A 7,125-nucleotide genomic window follows, 5' to 3' on the forward strand; every position below is an offset into this window, starting at 1 on the left:
AATTGGGAGGAAAGTAAATTTTTTTTTAAAAATAAGCATTTATGAAGTGCATCATTATGCTAGGTATTGTGGAGCATGAAAAAGCATATATTTCAATTCAAATTAATTCAAAAAAGCATGTATGAAGGACCTACTATGTTCCAGACACTATGCCATATACTCAGTAATTTGTTAAGGAGAAGTACTAACAGCTGGGGCTGGGTGAGAGTCAGGAAAACTTTCATGTTGGGAGAAGCATCTTTTTTGCTTGCTTTAAAGAAAATTAGAGATTGAAATAGAAGTGAGCATCCTAAGAAAGAGCCCAGCTTCTACAAAGGTGTAGTGAAGGAAAGTGAAATGTTATGGAATAGTAAGAGCCACTGAGTCCATTTTTGTGACTCTGTTTTTTACATGACTCTGGACAAATCACTTAACCACTTTCAACCTTAATTTTCTCATGTAATGTAATTATATCCTCTTGTAATTTTCTCAGTGTAAAATGGGATAAACAGTAGTCCTGTTTTACAGAAAGATTGGGAGGATATAATAATGTATGTAAAGTGTTTTGCCAACTTTCAGGTATGATGTAAGTATGAGCTATCATTGCTATTGTTGATTGAATCCTGAAATGTTAGGTTACTCTGTCCCTGCTGACTGCTTCCATCTTTAGTGAAATAATTTAGAGCATGCCTACACTAAATTCCCCTGTGGATTGAAATTCAGCATAATTTAGTTCCTTTTCAAACCCTTTAGGGAACAGAGTGATCCCTCTAGCATCATCTTTGTGATTAAGAGCCAAAGAAATAGCAATCAATCTTCCTGAAGCCTACGTTTTTTGTCATATTCCAAACATGTAAGTAAAATATTAAGTTGTCAAAATTAAAGTAATGCATAAAACTTAATTAGAAATTTAATAGAAATGTAAACTCCAAAGTGTGGGCAACTAGGTAGCACAATGGATAGAGTAGCAAGTTCATCCTCCTGAGTTCAAATCTGGATTCAGACATTTAATGTCTGTGGGACTCTGGACAAATCACTTAACCTTGATTGCCTCAGTTCCTCATCTGTAAAATGAACTGGAGAAGAAAATGGCAAATCACTCCAGTAACCAGTATATAGTGACACCAAATGGGGTCACTCCATGATTGAAAAATGACTGAACAACAAAAGCTTATAAGTAACTAATTGAATATCCAAAAAAAAAAAAACCCAAAAAACCCTATGTGCAAATTATAGAATATTCTAAAAAACACTGGAAGATGCTAATATTTTATATACATGATAAAATAAAATATTATTTATTCTCTCAAAATTACTATTTTTTGAATCTTTGTGATTCTCCATATCTCTGCTTCATTCCCCCAAATCACTAAATCTGTAGGATATTGCTATGATTTAATATAAGAAAATGTAACTTTGATTTGTTTCCTTTCTGTTTGATAAACACTCTGTTCCCAAGTTGTAACTTTAATGTAAAACCCTAGAGGGAAGTAACTTTTAGAACTTTCCACGAGGCATTTCACAATAGTATATGAGGAACGGATTAATTATGTCAATCTAGGATACTTGGATGATAGAGAAGGATCTCTGTCAGGCAACTGTCTTCTGAAGAGCTGTTTGAATATTTTCCAACAACAATATTATTTCTAATAGATTGGATTGCTAAGTCACAACTTTTTGTGACTTCATTTATTTACCTCAAGAATATAGTACCTTTGATTCTAATCAATTTCCAGTAGAGGATGTAACAGAGTTGTTGTTGTTTTTTCATGGAACTTCAAAGGCCCAATTCCAGAGGTAAGAAAATCTCTAAATCTCTGGCGTTTTTCAGTGAGAAATTGTTTCTGCCAGTATTTGCTTGGACCTTGTCAAATCTATTTTGTATCTATCAAATTTAATGGATTACATGCTAAAATGAGTAGTTGAGAATGTTTTATTATAGCAATATTTTGAGAATAATCAGGCTTTTTGTAGATGGAGTCATTTCAATACATGAGATAATTTTTAAAAATATTTAGCATAGTGCCTGGCATAGTAGGCACTTAATAAATGCTTGTTCCTTCTCCTTCCCTTTTCCCAATTAATTTGTGGTTTTCACTAGGTCATTTGGGAGGTATTTTCCCTCCCCAATTGCCTTATCTATCACCAACCTTGAATGAATTACATTCCTAACAGGTAGTTTCCAAATATTTTTCTACCCTGTGTGAATCACATTTGCCATGTATGAATTATAATTATATATTTATAGAATTATTGACAATTTACCCTTCCCAAGGGAAGGATATGTGCCATTCCTGAAATCCACATTCTGATATCTTTCCCCTTAGTAACATGAACCCACCTACTATCTCTAAGACCTGGACCAATACCAACTATCCCTAACTGCCACTATCAGTACACCAAAAAACAAGGGACACTGAGGAAACCTCATGATTCATTAAGGAGGAGATTTTCATTTTTCCCTATTTCCTTACATTTTGGAGAGAAATATATTTGCTTCTGAGTTTAAAAGTGAAGTTCTGTTCCATTTCCTTTGTTGAAACTAAATCCTGTGATCTTTCTCACATTACTTCAGGCAAACTACATGTCTGCCATAAAACTGTTCCTTAACTTTCTGTATATAAACTCACATAAATGAAAAACTGAATTGGATATCAGAGGTGCTATGGTTTTATTGGTCCCAGAAAAAGTATTCCCAGAAGTACAAACCCAAAGCTTGCAAATTTTTGAAAGAGTAAAAATATCTTACCAGTGATGAAACTTTTAAATAGTGATGAAAGCAGGATTGTAGAAATTTTATTTAGAAAAAAAAATTATTTGAAAAGAGCATTTTATTCTCAAGGTTCTAAGAGTCTAGGTGGTTGATGAGAAGATTAATATGAAGAAACTACTAAAAGACAAAAAGGACATTCATTTTCTTAGTTTTAAGGACTTCTGGGATAAATTGAAGGATCAAACCAGAGCTTTACAACAACAGAAAAATACTAAATATTCTAAACAAATGGTCTCATTAAATATCTACAGTTGCCTAAATTGATGGATATCAAAGAATAACCTACAAGGCATTTGTTTACTTCAATAATACTGTAAAATCTTATTAAGAACCAGTTCAAGTCCCTAAAATATATACTACTATAGAAAATCTTATACCTGTTTCTTCATCTTTTCAACCATGATCATCAGGAGAGTAGAGTTCTTAGGCTAGGGTCTATGGAATATGTATATAATATTTTTGTGTTTGCACATGTGTGTATATATATATGTGTGTGTGTATATATATGTATGTTTATGTAAGAATATGCACATATATATATATATATAACTATACATATATTGCATTTAATAGGTATGTATTTTTGCCTAGGTAAATATATTTATAGAGGTACAATAACATGTACTCAGTTATATATACATACATATATATACACATACATATATGTAAACTGTGTTTCAATGTCATTGATTTCTTTGTAATCTTATAAAAAGTTTTCTTAATATCAAAGAGGATCTTTTGAAACTAAGGTGTTATGAGTTAATATTAATTATCAATACAACTTGGTCTCACAAATTAACTTTTAGAAAGAGTTTTGCTTCTAGAAGCATTACTTTAAAAAAAGTATCACTTCATTAAATTTTAAAAAGGCTCAGTGTCCTAATTCAGACAGAAAATGATGATGGGATTCTTGTGACTCAACAACAAATCCTTGAGACAATTCTAAAAGATTGCCTTAGGCATATAGATTGGGAAAACATAAATAATTATAAACAGTATAAAAATGAAAATCCTCCAGATTTCATGGATCACTGAAAAAAAAAATCATATTGTTGATAATCCAACGGATGTAGTTTCAGAAGCAATTTAAACTGGTTTTGTCCAAGGCTTTTTTTTATTTTTGGTCAAAGTTTCAAGAATCAAAGAATCAAAACCTTCTGAGCTACTTTAATTCTGTTTTGCTCATTCAAACTCTACAGCATTTAAACCAATCTGTCAGACACATAACATTGGGAAACCTTAACAGTGAATTAAGTAGTTCATTTCCCACCATGGAAATCTTATATAAATATACAGATTAAATTTATTCAAATTTCAGAATGTCGTTCTTTGAAATATATGCTTATAAGTGTGTGTTTATATTTAGGATTAATAAAGACTTTTCATGGTAAGAAGGTAGATACCATTACAGTTACTAAAGGACTTTTTAAAAAATGTATTCCTAGATTTGGTATCTCTTTATCAATAGCATGAGATGCATTCATTTTAGAGAATGGATTATAATGCTAATGGACAGGTCTATGAGATTGCTATGTCATTCCCTTGCCCGCTCAATGATCTAATTTTAAATTGTCAGGATGTTATTTTTGAATTAATTAAATGTATTAAAGCTTTTTATGCAAAGATATAAACTACTTTATTTAGAGATCCACAGGAGTAACAGTAGTGACTGGGTTCATTGAAGATGCATCAATAGAAAATCTACTTGAAACTTCCTCGGAAAGACCCATATCAAGTTCTATTTATTTCAATAAGGTGTCCAAGCTTTCACATTTGGATCCATATTTCATTTTGTAAGACAACCATTCCACAAGACATTGGACAAGAACTACTTGCTCCATCAGAAACTTTCCCATCAATGAATGGTGAGCCAAGTGCCAGTCAGCAAGTTAATATAAATGCAATGGTGATTAAAGTGCCCACTAGTGAAGGAGATTTGCCACAGAGTTGCTGCTATGCCTTCCAGTCAAGAAACCACATCTACACCAAGCATTTGGCTCCCAGAATGGACATGGGTTATTATTTTGTGGCTGTTTCTTAGTGGACTCTTCTTGATTATCTTTTGTTATTCATCAGGGTTAGAAGTTGAAAAATCTCAGAATCAGACCAACTTACTGTTCCAAGTAAAAAGGTCATCATCATCTGTCTTAAGGGGCTATAATAATACTTTCCTACATAGATCACACAAGTTTTCTAAAGACTAAAATATTTCTGAATTCTGAGCATGTACATGAGAAATCTACCATTGATATGTATCCTAAAGACAATCACAGACTTATTTGCTTTTGCTTGTTATGAGAAATTAACTATCAACAAAAATATGCTTAAAATTTCTGCCTTAATTTAAAAAAAAAACTACTTACTTAAATTCTTGAATGAGACAATAAAAATTTAAAGATGGCATTATTCAATACATCAAAGAATGTCATCAAAGCCCCTCCCATAAAGATGGTCATTTTCACTGGGTCACAAAGGCAACTAGTTGGCAAAATGAATAGAGAATTGGATTCAGAATCAGGAAGAAGACCTGAATTTGAAGCTTGCCTCAAGTACATGCTAGTTACATGACCCTGGCCTAGTCACTTAACTTCTTAATTTCAGTTTCCTTACAAGTAAAAATGGAGATAATAATTGTACCTCTTTCACATATAGTACTTTACACAATGTGAGGATCAAGTAAGATAACTATGTGTAAAGAGCTATAAAAATGTTAGCATTATGATTTAGCTATAGGCATTTTAATTATTTTATATCCAGCTTTCATTTTGTTATAATCAAAGGATTTATTTGTCTATATTTTAAATTGTTCTCAACAGTTACTACTTAATCCTTAATGGTATATATAATTATATATTTTACTTATGTTTATGCTTGGTGACCAGCAAACTGGTCAGGATCATGTTTTATGGAATATATGACACCTACAATAACTTTCTCACAGTGAAATCCATTTTCAAAAGTGTCACATTATTTCCAACTTAAGAAGTCATCAAATCTTTTAGAAAAATATATTTTTTTATCAAATTTTAAGAACAAATGAGCAATGATAGTTTTCCTACTGAAATAATTAAAGAAATGGTCAACATTCAAAGTAGAATTGAATGGTTGTGGATTTTGTATTAGCTACTAAAGGTAATATATGTATTCTTATAATTCTCCTGTTGTATCTGAACATATTCATGTTCAACTATTCATATCAAATGAGTATCTAAATTCCATGAAGATAATCAATAGAACTTGGTATAGTATAAGAATGGGTAAAATTCTATTTTGAATCCCTTGCTTCTACTGTCATACATAGACTTTTAATACTAATTATTGTACTATTGAAGAATTGTGTGATAATTATAATTGTATAATTAATACTAATTGGTAGCTACTTTGACTCAAGGATCAAGTGGTTTTACTCTAGAATACAAAAGAAAAGATGCCTATAATATCTGTCCTGAGAAATTTAAAAGGAATGATTTTGAAGAAATAGAAAGAAGATTTCATGTGTAATGACAAGGAGACTCAAGTTGAGTCAAAAGGCACTAATCAGTGAATTATGAAAGCAAAATATTGGGGTCACAAATTTATCGATAAAACTAAGTAATGTTTTAAAAATAAATTATAAGCCTTAACAAAAAGTCGCTAATTTTCCAAATTGCTAGCTGGTAATCAAAACAATAACAAAAGTATTAATTCTAGAATTCACTACATCAGATTATAACATTTTAATATCCATGATGAAACAGAATTTAGTTTCTTCTAATAAAACTACTTTTGTCTGAATTTTTTTCTTCATGAAAGCTTTATTCCTTAAAAGTCCTTAAAGTGGTATGATGCTGACTATTCTGATTTAACATCACAAAGTACAAATTTGATTTGTTTGTTTGTGTGATAAACATTCTGTTCTGACATAGTAACTTCCATTGTTATCTTAAGCCTACACAATGAGATAATATTTATTACAAGAGTATTTAAGACCAGAGTATTACATGATTATAAGACTAATTATATCATTCTGGAATGTTTGTGGACAGCATTTTTGCAAACTGTTTGAATATTTTCTAACAAAAATAATAAATCTGATCACAAAACTCAATTATTCATGATTTAATTATTTGTTTTGAACAGAATAGTCATAGTTTTTTAGTCCATTAAAAAAAAAAAAAAAAAAAAAAAAAAAAGCCTTTTCCAAATCTAACAATGATTGCAGCAAAGCTACAATGAAAACAAGAAGTTGGAGAAAAAAAAAAAGGAATGGAAAAGTGCTATAGTTGTTCTGGTCCTTGAATTTCTCAGCTACGATCTTCCTTCCAGGCTCTCTCCCCTTTCCTCTCCATATAAACAAAGCCTTCAAAGTAATAACTGCACTTTAAACACAGGTT

The 7,125-nt window shown here is 30.9% G+C and overlaps 1 long non-coding RNA gene across 1 annotated transcript; it reads left to right on the top strand.

Moving 5' to 3' along the window:
* The first annotated feature begins 1,533 nt into the window (after positions 1-1,533).
* LOC141553229 (uncharacterized) lies at positions 1,534-6,839 on the top strand. The gene is made up of 2 exons (XR_012485330.1): positions 1,534-1,776; positions 4,397-6,839. It is a non-coding gene; the product is annotated as an uncharacterized LOC141553229 (long non-coding RNA).
* Positions 6,840-7,125: the final 286 nt, after the last annotated feature.

This window comes from Sminthopsis crassicaudata, chromosome 2 (genome assembly GCF_048593235.1).
Source record: "Sminthopsis crassicaudata isolate SCR6 chromosome 2, ASM4859323v1, whole genome shotgun sequence".
Classification (NCBI taxonomy): domain Eukaryota; kingdom Metazoa; phylum Chordata; class Mammalia; order Dasyuromorphia; family Dasyuridae; genus Sminthopsis; species Sminthopsis crassicaudata.